Source organism: Palaemon carinicauda, chromosome 40, assembly GCF_036898095.1.
Source record: "Palaemon carinicauda isolate YSFRI2023 chromosome 40, ASM3689809v2, whole genome shotgun sequence".
NCBI classification, from domain to species: Eukaryota; Metazoa; Arthropoda; class Malacostraca; order Decapoda; family Palaemonidae; genus Palaemon; species Palaemon carinicauda.
Genome location: NC_090764.1, coordinates 61538416 through 61553415, shown reverse-complemented (window position 1 = coordinate 61553415; position 15000 = coordinate 61538416). Strand labels below are relative to the sequence as shown.

General features: G+C 34.8%; 1 protein-coding gene across 1 annotated transcript in view; it reads left to right on the top strand.

The window, feature by feature from the left end:
• Egfr (epidermal growth factor receptor) overlaps positions 1-15000 on the top strand; it is a 633396-nt gene that overhangs the window by 89679 nt on the left and 528717 nt on the right. The window lies entirely within an intron of this gene.

Genomic DNA, 15000 nt, shown 5'->3' with positions numbered 1-15000 from the left:
GATGAATGTCATCATCAATTACTCATGTTGAATTATAAATTAATCTGATTTTATTTATGTAAATCAAAACATTATATCAATATATTAAGTATATTGTCTAATGATTGTTATGTGTGTGTATATATATATATATATATATATATATATATATATATATATATATATATTGGAAAAGGGAAAAAGTACGTTAGACATCTGTTTACAGATTATAGTATACGTCTTCATTCGCTCAGGATGTTCCTGTTTACATATCCTTTCGGAATCCGTTACAAAGGGCCAGGCCACTGTCCGTCAGCCGTTATTAGTATTAAAAAAATCCCTTTCACGTGCCTCGTATCCCGTTTCTCTCTCTCTCTCTCTCTCTCTCTCTCTCTCTCTCTCTCTCTCTCTCTCTCTCTCTCTCTCTCTCTCTCGTCATATCGGATCCCCAGTAGCTTCCTTCCCCTTTCGGTGTCATGGAAGTTCCCTCTTCAAACTTGCTTCCTGTTTAGGGAAATATAAGGCGAGTTTGTTTTTAAGTATGTTCATTTGAAACTTACAAGTTTCTTCAATATTCATACTTCTCATCATAAAGAGAGAGAGAGAGAGGAGAGAGAGAGAGAGAGAGAGAGAGAGAGAGAGAGAGAGAGATAATCGTTTAAATCTTATAATTGTGAATATTATATTATTTTAACAGATAGCTTCTAAGTGGGAGAATGGGCAAAAGGTGCTTCCAACAGCGTGCCATCCCCCAGGGAAGTCTGGGTTGATGAGATGGTCGTTAAGCGTTATGGGCTTGTTAGCCGAGAGACGTCTTGACCACCTAACTTCCATTATAACCTTTAATATTCGTTTCTTGGTAGGAAAAAAAGCCCCCCCCCCAAAAAAAAAAAAAAAAAAGAAAAAAAGAAAAAAAAAGATAAGTGGTTGGAAAGATGGTAGTTGGGGTTGAGAGGTCAAAAAAGGTAGACTGGTGAAATTTTGGAAGAGAAATAGTAAATCGAGATGAGAATTTTGTTGTAAACGATTTTTTTTTTTCATTGATTAAATGCATTTAATTAAAAACAGGAAAAGCTTTCAAAAACATAAGTTGGATTGAAATCCTTAGCAAAGTTTGAAGTTAAAGCCATTGATTACTGAGGAAAAAAAAAACCGTTGAATTTAAACTTGGAAATATATCTTTGAAAGAACCTCAATAATGACAGTCTCTTTGTACCTCCTGAAGACTAGCGCAAATTGATTTTTAATGATGTTGCTTCCATAGGCGAGTGATCGACATCCTTTTTATTCTATCGAACGCGAATGGGAAGAAGGGGTGGGCATTGAAGGAAGGTCTAAGTTAATCCCAGGAAATGGATTTTGTTTTGAGCTCTGAAGATGAATATCAGTCTGCTTCCGATGGCTGATCTCCTCCATCCGTTTTGACTGGGCATTTTTGTACAATTTGTCTTTTACCGTCAGCGAGAAACTTTCGTGTTTGATTTTTGCATTAACTTCTATGATAACTAAATATATTCAAAAAGTCGTCTGTAACTTGGCTTGTTTGGTCGTTTTTATAATCAAGTATCCGTAGATATAGTACAAGTAGAAATGGTAAAGTAGCGATGGCTTTGGGAATTATAGTAGTCGTGGCGATGGTAGTGGTAAAGTATTTTCAACGCATAATGATTGAGAGAGTTCGATGACAAAACATCCGGGAACCTAATTGGCAAAAGATGTATTGTTTTGTCGGAAGAGTGACTTCTTTCTATGAGAATACGTGGGGTGATTAGCAGTGAAGCATAAATGAAAGTACACTGAAAAATAGTTGTTAGAAATTTGGTTAAAAAGCTGCAGTTGCAAATTAATGCAATTAAAGTCTGACAAAGAATTATATAAGTAATGAAAGGAGTTAAAAAATATGACGTGAAAAATTAATATATTAATTCTGTCAACATTTTGTGCTTAAAAGTAAAAGTAGAGTGACTTCGAAGGGTCATATAGCCTTAACCATTTTTTTTTCTAAGAACCAGGACATTAGGTCTGTGTCTTCTTCAATTGCACAAAAATTGGCTTATTGAGAAAGTCTTTTAAGATTTTCGGTGATCAATCTATTCTGAAGAAGTGTTTTAATTCTTTCATTCTACCTTGTTTTGAGTATTGTTCTCCTGTCTGGTGTTCAGCTGCTGATTCTCATCTTAATTTGTTGGACAGAAATTTACGGTCTATTAAATTTCTTATTCCTGATCTAGATATTAATCTTTGGCACCGTCGTTCAATTAGTTCATTATGCATGTTGCATAAGATTTTTCATAACTCTGACCATCCTTTACATTCAGATCTCCTGGACAATATTATCCTGTTCGTAATACTAGGCAGGCAGTTAATTCTAATAGCCAGGCCTTCTCCATCATGAGGCCCAATACTACACAGTATTCTAGAAGTTTTATTCCAGCTATTTCCAAGTTGTGGAATGATCTTCCTAATCGGGTAGTTGAATTAGTAGAACTTCAAAAGTTCAAAGTTGGAGCAAATATTTTTATGTTGACCAGGCTGACATGAGTCTTTTTATAGTTTATATATGACATATCTGTTTTTGACGTTGTTAATAGTTTATACAGTATATGTCATATCTATTTTGACGTTGTTACTGTTTTTAGAATGATTTATTGTTAGTTTCTTCCCATCATTTATTTATTTCCTTATTTCCTTTCCTCACTGGGCTATTTTTCCCTATTGGAGCCCTTGGGCTTATAGTATCTTGCTTTTCCAACTAGGGTTGTAGCTTGGCTAGTAATAATAATAATAATAATAATAATAATAATATTTTCTTAAGGCACTTTGCACACTGTCCTTAATAGAGTTGAGTCAAAGGCTCATCGTCTGAAAAATTACTCTGGTTTTACTTCCAACTTCGATTCATTCCTACAATTGTGGAAGGTCTCCACTTTCTGCCTTGTCTGTAGATCTCACTTTTGACTATATTATGCTCTGCGGGTCAAGCGGTGTGATGAGTCTTTCATACCTTCACTTCAAGATGCTCCTGTATCATCAAACTATGGAAAAAATTCATGACACTTTTTGTAAGCTTTGATTTTTTTTCGTTGACACACATTTGTGTTATGGTTGCTCTATCTTGGAAAAGTGAACGAGTAATTTCAGACTGGTTTTACTATCGTTTTATTTCTTATTAAATACGCACTGCAATAGATTCTGCGGCCTGAGAGACAAGAAAAATACCCTACATTTTGAATCCCCGAAGAGGTAGACCCTCTTCCTCTTAGGAAACAAGTGAAAGAAGCAAGGAAGAAGAAGCTCTATTTGTTTCCATATTTTTCTACTTGTCTGATTATGCATTATGGATATATGAGGAAATTGGAATCCCTCATACAGTTCAGTATGCTTACGCTAGCATGAAGGCGTGGGTGCCTGTAAATGAATGAGGAAATGCTTCTACCTAGTGCACAGTCCTCCTTTCGATGGAATTTGTGCATTGGTAGTCGTAATCTTGGTAATGTCAACAAGGAATGAGACATGTTTGCTTATTGTTTTCTCTATTGACGAAAAATTTCTGAGTATTGAAAAATTACTGCTAAAATTTCAGGTGAAATCGTGACTACGTAGAAAGAAGCGTAGCTATGGAGAGGGTGGTATTTCTTACGACTGAGAATGACTCTCTCTCTCTCTCTCTCTCTCTCTCTCTCTCTCTCTCTCCTCTCTCTCTCTCTCTCTCTCTCTCTCTCTATATATATATATATATATATATATATATATATATAATATATATATATATATATATACATATATATATATATATATATATATATATATATATATATATATATATATATATATATATACCAACAGCAACAAGTGTGGGATAGCCTCAATTGTAAGCTATAAAGTTAGTGAAGTAAGGCACAACTTTGCTAATAACACTTTAATTTCCGTTTTGAATGCTGTCAAATAAGATTTCTGAGACCAGGAGAGAGAGAGAGAGAGAGAGAGAGAGAGAGAGAGAGAGAGAGAGAGAGAGAGAGAGAGAGAGGGGGGGGGGGTAATTTTCGAATGTAATCTGTTGTTAATTTTGTTGCTCTGAAATAGTTTTGAGAAAAAAAGTGCCCCTCAAAATTTCCGTGAAACGGCAACCTTGATCTTATAGTTTTTCTGGTTAAAGGGATTCAGAGAGAGTGGCCTTGGTTAATTCTGATCTGCCTGTTGACTTCATGAGATATGTTTGATCTTTATTCAACATAAAGTTCACTGGAAATTTGTCACCAGGTATATATATATATATATATATATATATATATATATATATATATATATATATATATATATATATATATATATATACACACACACATATATGTGATTCATTCGTTGATTTATAAGACCAATACTATATACCAGTACAGATATATTCCTGTTCATTTTGAATAGACCTTTTCAGGTACGTGAGTAGTAGTAAGAACAGTTTTGACGTGCATTGTGTGCACAGAAGACGACAAATGATAGATTGTATATGTTCGCATGTCAGATCACTACGACAGATCATTCAGTAAACGCTCTACTGAGCATGCATATAACCCCAGAACGCCGTAGAGCACACATCACCTAGAATGTACATTTTGTCAGCCTACGGTGTTTGATTCCGGAATAAAAGTTTTTATTCTCATTTCCGTGAATGCAGGCAGAGATCATCTGAAGGGGAAATTTAATTCCAAATAAATCTCAGCCCTTTTTGCAACTGTAGTCTTGAAGCAACCATAGTTCTAATCAAATGAAGAAGAAAAAGTAGGGAAGCAACAGGAATGAGTTCTGATAAAAAAGGAAAAGAAAATCTGTGGAATCAACGGAAGTTAGTTCTGATAAACAGACACAAAGAAAAGCTGTTGAAGCAGCCAGAGTGAGCTTTGATTAAAAAAGGAAATAGTCTTGTAGAAATTTTATGATATCTTTTATATACATTTTCGTAATGTTTTTTTTTTTTTTTTTTTTTTTTTTTTTTTTTTTGACCGTGCAAACCAAAGTTTAAATTTGTTATATTTCTCAAGACTTGAAGAGTTGTCCATCCCACTTATCCAGAAGTTTTATAAAGCTTCCAATGTCATGAAGTTGATTGCCGTTTATGCTGCAGTACACCTGTGAGCTGTTTTCTTGATATTTTTCAAAGAAATGAAGGGATGGAATCCTAAAAGTTTTATTTCCTCCTTCAACGAAGTTGGGAGGAGGTTATGTTTTCGAATCGGTTTATTTATTTATTTACTTATTTCTCTGTGGACAGGATTACGTCAAAACTACTCAACGGGTTTTGCTGAAATGTTCACCACAGATAGATCTCAGGTCATGGACGACCCCATTAGATTTTGGAGATGATCCGGATACTGATCCGGATTTGCAGTTTTCAAGTTTTAAAGATTACGTCGAAACAAACTGACGGATTTTGACGAAATTTCCACCACAGTTAAATATTAGGCCATGGACGACTCCATTAACTTTTGGAGGTGATCCGGTACTGGAACCGGATTTGGACTTTTATTTATTTATTCATTTGTATTTGTGTCTGTGGGACAGAATTACATCAAAACTACGCGACAGATTTTGAAAAAATTTTCACCACAGGTAGATCTTAGGTCATGGACGACCCCATTCAATTTTGGAGATGATCCGGATCCGGATTCTATATGGGGATTTCAATTTTTTGCCATTTGAAAGATAACGTCAAAACAAATTGACGGATTTTGACGAAATATCCACCACAGATAGATCTTAGACCATTAATCTTTGGCGGAGGTTAGAAATCTCTTATTATTATTATTATTATTATTATTATTATTATTATTATTATTATTGTTATTATTGTTATTTTTGTTATTGTTGTTGTTGTTGTTGTTGTTGTTGTTGTTGTAGCCTAAAGAGAAGGGCCGTGATGAAGAAAATGAAGAACTCTGAACGATTTGTCACACACTGTGCATATCCTCGTTTACAGATATGTTAACCTTAAGGTTTTGCAACTTTTAAAATTTTTGTGTTTTCTTTCAAGAATATAAAGTTTTTTTTTATTGTACGTTTGAGTAAACATCTCTATATTTCATAGAAAATTTTAAGCAATCTTTGTGTTGGTCTTATTTTTATCTTTGTATTTAAAAAAAAGATAATTTTGTTTAGCGTGGTATAATTAATATCAGACAGGAAGAGGGGTTGTTGAATTGCCTAATAGAGATCTAGCAAAAATTTGTGTATTGTGTAAATTATGGGGCATGAAGATAAACCCTAACAAAATTAAAAGAATGACTTGTAGGCAGGTCGAGGTCAGTTGCTCCTCAACATCTAGATCTTTGAATTGATAATATTTGTTTAACTTTATTCCTTTGAAATTTTAGGTTTTCTCTTGATTGTAAATTAATTTTGAGAAACACTTTCGGTCTGTTTCTTCTTCAATTGCACAGAAATATGGCTTATTGAGAATTTTTTTTTTTTTTGTTTGTTTGTTTGGTTATCAATCTTCGTGAGGAAACGTTTTAATTCTTTCATTCTACCTTGTTTAGAGTATTGTTCTCCTGTCTGGTCTTCATCTTCTGACTCTCATCTTAATTTGTTGGACTAAAGCTTAAAGTCTATTAAACTTCTTATTCCTGATCTAGATATTAATGTACGGCACCGTCGTTCAGGTAAATTCAACTTAATTCTGACCATCCTTTGCACTCAGATCTTCCCAGACTGTACCATCCTGTACGTAATTCTAGGTGTGTAATTAATTCTAATAGTCTTGCCTTCTCAATCATGAGGTTCAATACTACACAGTATTCTGGAAGATTTATTCCATCTGTGACCGATTGTGGAATGATTTTCCTAATCTGGCATTTTAATCAGTGGAACCTCTGAAGTTCAAATTTGCAGCGAATATTTTTATGTTGAACAGGCGACATAAGTCTCTCTACATAGTTGTTATATTACATATTTATTTTAACGTTGTTACTGATCAGAAATATTTTATATTTTTTTATTCATTACTTCTCGTATAAAGTTTGTTTATTTCATTATTTTCTTTCCGCACTGAACTATTCTTCTTGTTGGAGCCCTTGGGCTTATAGCATCCTGCTTTTCCAACTAAGGTTGTGACATAGCTAGCAACAACAGCAGCAGCAGCAGTAGTAGTAGTAGTAGTAGTAGTAGTAGTAGTAGTAGTAGTAGTAGAGGTGTCATATAAAGGCTGCTAAGAATAGAAATAAGCTTGCTTTTTCATTTTATAAAAAGGCTTGATTAACAATAAAATAAATTAAGATACATTAGTAGCAGTGTTAACAATGACAATCTCCGGCAAATACTAAAAAAAATATTTTTATATAAATCATTAGTAAAAAAAAAACTTGTAATACCCTCAATTACTCATTGAAGTAAATTGCATTTGTAACGTGTCTTACCCAGGGCATGATAGTAGAGTGAAAAAGGAAAGCAGGTGACGGGAGCTACTGAACGGAAGAGAGAGAGAGAGAGAGAGAGAGAGAGAGAGAGAGAGAGAGAGAGAGGGGGGGGGGGGGTTATAGCGCGAGGGGTGGGGGAAGTATATAGTCGGGGTTTTGGGCTCACGAATTGTTGGTGTCGATAGAGCTTGGGGGCGTTTGAAGGGGTTATTGGGGTTGAGACGTGATGTCTAAAGGTGGGGTAAGAGGTTGGGGGTGTATTAAGTTGTGGTCGCAGTCAGGAAGTTGTGATGGTGATAGAGAGAGAGAGAGAGAGAGAGAGAGAGAGAGAGAGAGAGAGAGAGAGAGAGAGAGAGAGAGAGACATTTGCTTCGATTGTTTAGATAATTTCAAAATAAATTATATCAGATATTATTTAGGGTTTATCTCCTTTCTTTTTATTAACTGTAAATATATAACTATTTTGTTCAATTTTCATCCTCATTGGGAGCTAGTTGTGCTTGTCACGTAATTGACTCTTTTTGTCCTAATTTTTAGCAAATATTACAGAATGATTAACTAATCTAAATTTACGAAAAATACTGTACGTGTAATAGACAATAGGTTACAAGAAAAAAAAGGAAGCTAACCCTAGGCTTTGCAAACTAACTACTTCAAACAGACATCCCGTTTTCTGTCTTTAACCAATCGCAACGCAGAGAGGTTCATAGCCAGAGATCCAATTGGATGCAAGGTTGTAGTGGGCGTGGTCGAAAGGTTAAGAAGGTCAGCGGGAGCATTGTGCTGCGGAGCAAATCAGCGTGTGACTGGAAAACGTTCACCGATGTCGCTCTTTATTGAGGATATTTTGGGCTTTTGCATTGATTAACATTTTCTGCATATTTTGTATCGTCTCATTTATTGACGTAGAATCATTATACTCTTAATCTAAACCCCCTCTTGACATAGCACACTGTTGTTTCACTATCAACACCTATTTCTCAGTAAGAATTAGCAACACACCTTTACACGGGTTGTGATGGCCGATGTGGTAACGTCCTTAACTGGCGGTCGCCAGACTGGGGTTCAAGTCCCGCTCAAACTCGTTAATTGCTTTGATCTTTGCAACCTCACCATCCTTGTGTGCTAAGGATCTGGGTTTGGGGGAGCCCATAGATCTATCTGCAGATTCATCAGCAGCTATTGCCTAGCCCTTCTTGGTCTTAGCTTGGGTAGAGAAGGGGCTTGGTAGCTGATCATAAGTATATTTGGTCAGTCTCTATGGCATTGGCCTGCTTGATAGGGCAATGTCACTGTCCCTTGCCTCTGCCATTCATGAGTGGCCTTTAACCTTTAAACCTTAAACCTTTCATGTATCTATACCATTTTATGTACGATGGTACAAATATTTCTGTCACCCATACCTTCGAAACATTTCCGTTATCCAAACTTATCATACACACCCTGGCTATGAACTCCATCACAATTCTACAAATATTACGTTTTGTAGCTGTTGAGGAATATACGAGTATGATAATAGAGGACTGGAAATTGATACCAGTTAGAATAGTGGGTACTTTATTATGTCGGGTCTTACAAAGCCCAGCAATTTGCTTTACTTGTTTTAAATTTTCATTGTGTTTGGCATATGTCGCTTCTTTATCATCAAGCAACTGTGGTCACTTTTATTTGATGTGACAGAAAAAATATATTTAAGGACAAAACACAAAGGAAAAAATTTCGTGCAAAGTGCATTAAGGAGGAATGTTGGATAAAAAGTAAGCTCTTGAGAGAGAGAGAGAGAGAGAGAGAGAGAGAGAGAGAGAGAGAGAGAGAGAGAGAGAGAGAGAGAGATTAGCTTAAAAGGACCATTGAGAGGGGATGTTGGATTAATATGTTCTTGAGAGAGAGAGAGAGAGAGAGAGAGAGAGAGAGAGAGAGAGAGCGCTAATTTTTATTGGTCTCACTCGATCTCGTGATGGTTTCCGTGCGCCAATTCGAAATTTTTTTGTTTATGTTCATGTAAGCATACAGTAATAATAGAGAAAAGACTGATACATTCAGAAAAACAAATCTTTGTTTAGCCAATTGTTAATATTATGGGGTACGAGGATGAATGTTATATATGTTTTGTTTAGTCCCATATAGGTAATTGTTAAATGATTTAAAGGAATATTGAAATATCAATTCTATTCTAATACAATTAGAAGTTACGATTTAGTTAATGAACATCTCAAAGCATTCTGTAAAAAAGATTGAATAATTTTCACTCAATACCTGTACAATTCTTCTTCACCCAAGGGGTTAACTACTGCACTGTAATTGTCCAGTGGTTACTTTCCTCTTGGTAAGGGTAGAAGAGACTCTTTAGCTATGGAAAGCAGCTTTTCTAGGAGAAGAACACTCCAATATCAAACCATTGTTCTCTAGTCTTGGGTAGTGCTATGCCTCTGTACCATGGTCTTCCACTGTCTTGGGTTAGAGTTCTCTTGCTTGAGGGTACACTCGAGCACACTATTCTATCTCATTACTCTTCCTCTTGTTTTTTTAAAAGTTTTCATAGTTTATATAGGAAATATTTATTTAAATGTTACAGTTCTTAAATTATTTTATTTTTCCTTGTTTCCTTTCCTCACTGGGCTATTTTCTCTGTTGGGGCCCCTGGGCTGATAGCATCTTGCTTTTCCATCTAGGGTTGTAGCTTAGCAAGCAATAATAATAATAATAATAATAATAATAATAATAATAATAATTGTAATATAGCTCAGGTCGAACCTTAAAAAACTAATTGATTTCAGTTTCTTGAAACAGTGTAAATAACAAAACTTGGAAATAAGGCCTACAAAATTAAGACCAGATAATAATCGTCGGGGCTTTGTTTACTGATCTGTCAGCAAAGGAAAATATTTTGGAGGGAGAGGTTGAGTTTTTTTTTTTTTTTTTTGGTAGTGACCATAATGACCTGCTTTGCGCTGACTTGTACACAACTTAGCAGGTATAGAACCAGGCTCGATTGATTGAGTGATTGATTTATGGCATCCTGACATGGAAGGTCTTTGATGTCGATATCGTTTATTGTAAATAAAGAATAAGATAATATTTGATTTAAAACCATAAACCGAAAACGTCCTTATAAAATTTAAATAGCTTTCAGAAGACATGTTTTTGAAATGGATCTAAAGAAACCGCTAGCATACTACAAAACATCCTGCCCAAGAATCTTGGCAAGGATGAACCTGCCATCTTAACATTGAGTCTCAAACAGATATCGACATCTAGCTTAAAAATGTTGGGGAAAAGTTTGTTAGACAAAGCTCTTGGATGTCTCCAAACGGGTAGTCGTAGCAGGCATAGTTCTTTCATTAACCGCCATTTTCATTTTTCTGCACCCGTTATTCTTTTAACCAGTTGCTAGATTTGGCAGTCAATAAAAGGCCCTGTCTTACACCTAAGGAAGATGGAAACCGGAACAGCCCAAATCTTACATCGAAGGAAGCCATAGAACCGCTTCTCTGTAGTTAAAAGATTTGTACCTTTTATTATATGACGAGTGTTATAACAATGAAGATAAGAATGCAGGAAAGTGAATGGTTTTTTGTAAAATGTAGACTTAGATTTGTGTTACAGCAGCTCCACAGTAAAAAAGTTCTTAGAACAATAGTTAATCACACAACAATCTCCAGTGAAACCGGCCTGTGGTAGTAAAATAAGCTAACGAATTTTCCTCTTTTTATTATATGCTGGCATTAAGATTTATCTTAAGCCAAGGAAAAGTTGTTTGCTCTTAGAGATAAATTATTCAAATTGATATACTTACTGTGCTTTCTTAGGATTGACATCAATGCCCATTGCTGTTACGATGTCAGCTAATATCTAATAATCAATCATTGAATACTTTATTAGTAAAAGTGCGAAATGTATTTGTAATTCATCGCTCATAAATACAGTATACTTATTTTTTCTGAAGTTTCACCTTGAATAAGTACGGCATTTAGAATTGAAAAGAAGTTATGATAATGAGTTAAAAAACGCCGTTCATAAGAGTTACCCCGTAGGTAAGTAATGCTTTCAGTGCACCTCTCGTGGTTAGCCCTAGGCTTTACGAAAGGGTGGTCTTTGCAGCTTCCTCAAGACCCTACGCTACACTAACTGTTTGGCCTTCTGATCGGTCTCCATTCCTTCTTCATTTCTTTCCTATTTCTGTCCACGTTATTTGCATTTTTACTTCATGGTTCAATTGCTGGGTTTTGCTCCATTTGTACCTTGGTGCCATGTCTTATGGCCTAATCGAATCTCATCTAAAATAGAAAAAAAAAAAACTCCCAAAAATTAAAATCAGAACAAACAATACCTACAGAATGGACTAATTGAAAATTTCATCTTGTCAATAAACTTACATCCTAGTTCTAGTGCATCTGTTTTAGGACTTTTCAATTTGTTGAATAGATTTTTTTCCTTTTTTTGAAGGATAAACCAATTTTGCCGAAATATGCACATATTTCCCCTTAGAGTAAAAACAAACGTATGCTGCAGTTGATAGTTTTGCTTCATCAATTCGGTAATCTATTTGAATTTTATTTGATGGTTACTGCATACACGTGTTCTTATTGATACTTTTGTTTTTGTGTTTTCTATGTGTACATTCAAATAAAATCATTTAGGAAGCATTGGACAAACATTAAAAAAAAAATGTGATAGATATTACTTTGCGAACATACGTTGTCATGTTATCTGAACCTGTAGGGTGCGTTCTATTTTGTTGGTGACATTTGAACTTTAGGTAGGTTCTCTTACTGTGGGAATTGGAGTTAGTAGTTGGGGGCGTGTTGAAGGAGGAGGAGTTTAAAAGGGGGAGGGGGAGGAGTTCAGGGCTTACGAGAGCGGCTAGAACCAATGGGAGCCATTGGTGTCAGATGAGAGGTCACGGGGCCTCAGTGTCAGACAAAAATTGATATTGGCGTTAAATGATGATGAGATTTTAGGAGATTTGAGTGGTTTTCTTGGGACCTGTTTATTTATTTTCAAAAATTATGATTTATAGATATTTGTAACGTACAGTACATGTAAATAAAGATTATATAGGGATCTATCTGTATATTGTATAAGTATACTGTCTGTGTAACGAGTGCTACCATAAGTAGAAAGGAGAATACAAAAGAAAATCAGTCCATTTCAAGCATTCTTATTCTCGACCTTACTTAAAGACTAGTTTTCACATTGTTTACTTATTTTGATTTATTTTTCTTTCAACATCACTTTTATGATGCTTTGACCTCGTATTAAATTGCGATTATACTTAACATTTTTTCCCTTCAAATCTCATTGATCGTGTACCTGGTGGTTCATCGACTGCAGTGGATCGTTAGAGAGAGAGAGAGAGAGAGAGAGAGAGAGAGAGAGAGAGAGAGAGAGAGAGAGAGAGAATCCATAATGCTCCTCGTTCGGAGTGGAGAGTTGCTGACGTCATCTAAAAAAGTTTACTGTATGTGATGTACTGTAACCAATTTAGAGGGTTTTATTTACGTCTATTATATTGTTCTGTCAAAACTGTATACCCTCAAAATTGACTGTGGCTTTGACGAAGTAATCGACACTCCTCCGGTGTTAAAAATGATTTCTCCCCCCCCCCTCTCTCTCTCTCTCTCTCTCTCTCTCTCTCTCTCTCTCTCTCTCTCTCTCTCTCTCTCTCTCTCTCTCTGTTCATGCACACATAAAATTTAGTTTATCTTCTTATTGAATATTCGTTCCATGTTTCAACTCATCCCATTTCTTATTCTCACGCAAAGAACGGGTACTCTCTCTCTCTCTCTCTCTCTCTCTCTCTCTCTCTCTCTCCTCTCTCTCTCTCTCTCTCTCTCTCTATGCCTCCGATAAGGCTTTTAATATTCCCCTGAATATGCCCTGGTTTTCCTTCTGTATCAATTGGATGATTTTTTTTATTTACCTCTATTTCTTGATAATAGACATTACTAATTTATAATGCGATTATCGGGCTCCACGTTAGATGTTTTTTATACGGTGTATATTATACCATTTTGCCACGGTTCATTTGACCAGATATCTAGTTTACAAGATTGTTGCGTTTTCTCCCGTATTTATAATTCTCTAAAATAATGCTGTAGAATTTGTGATATCTTTTTATTACTAATACAACAAGTCAAGCGAAAGTAGAAATAAAATTCCGTGGCTATTTTTACCAGTTTATGCGTGCAAGTTACTAATCTATCATTTTATATATAAATAAGCAATCCTTTCAATATAAAAATATGACGTCATATGCATGGAAATTTATATAAGAATAAATAAGCACTTAATTTAACAAACATCTTGGTTCAGCGCAAACACAACAGATTTTAATTATAATATTTCATAACAAATAATGATTGAAAACATACATCAGGCAAATATAGGGTTTATCAAATATTGTCTCGTTGTTCTCTTTGAAGTTACTGGGAAGCTTCTTTTTCTTCTCAACCCACAGTATTCTACCTTTCATTTCTCCCTTCAAAACATCTTGCTGTAAGCCATGACTAATGCTCTGAGATGTTTGTTCCAACACACATACACACATTACATATATATATATATATATATATATATATATATATATATATATATATATCTTCTCGGGCAGTTGAGAGGCATTGCCAGACATATAACTATAATTTAATCTCAAAAGAAATATCAGAACCGTCAATATTATACCTTTTCTGAATCCTCCTATTTTTATTCATAAAGCACTTGTAGTGTTAAACGTATGACGGTTAATTGTATTAATTCATCTGTCTAATTAAAATATCGAAAAAAAAAATACATTTTCTTTTCTAAACTTTTGATAATATTCTAACTTAAATATATTGTAACTATGTATTTCCTTTAGCATAATTACTATGAAGTATACATTGTTATTGAACCTGATGACATTGTTGATACATACCGGCGAAGGATCATCATTGTTTCAAATTCACTCGGAAATTTCTTAATGATGATTTAATATTAATATGCGATGGATATTTCGCACTTTTGAAGAGCAACTCTATAGACTTTTCATTGTATTTTATTAGTTTGTCGATTTTTAAGATATAACGTTTCAAGGAACACAGATGTAATACACGAAATTTAAATGTCTAATTTTGTAGCAGATTTTCATCTCTAATTTATTTATTTTCCTCATATATATTATTTTATGCTATATAAATTCATCCCGTATTTATTCAGGCCAGTTCTGTAATTGTCGAGTTTGACTAAAAGGGCTGGATAATCTCTATCTTTTGAAGATGATGAATTTGTTAGTTTGGTTGAAATTCAGTTTGGTGGAATATTCTAGAAGGAAACTTAACTAAAAGTTTGGAGGATTGTAGTTTTATGAAGATTTATATTGTGAAATGAGAAACTGTCAAGTTCTACAGAAACACAACCTTGATGATAGTCCCAAAAAACGTTGTTTCTTTTTAGTGACTCCAGCGATGCTCCCTTCTCTCGAGCTTGGAGCTTCCTTGAGTAGCTCTGTCGGTAGAGGTCGTGGGAACTCGCAGTTGATGTGGATGAAATCTTATCCTCAGTGTAATCTTCTCGTAATTTAACATTATTTGGGATTGTTAGATCTGTTTCGTTGATTACTGTAGAGAGCTCAATT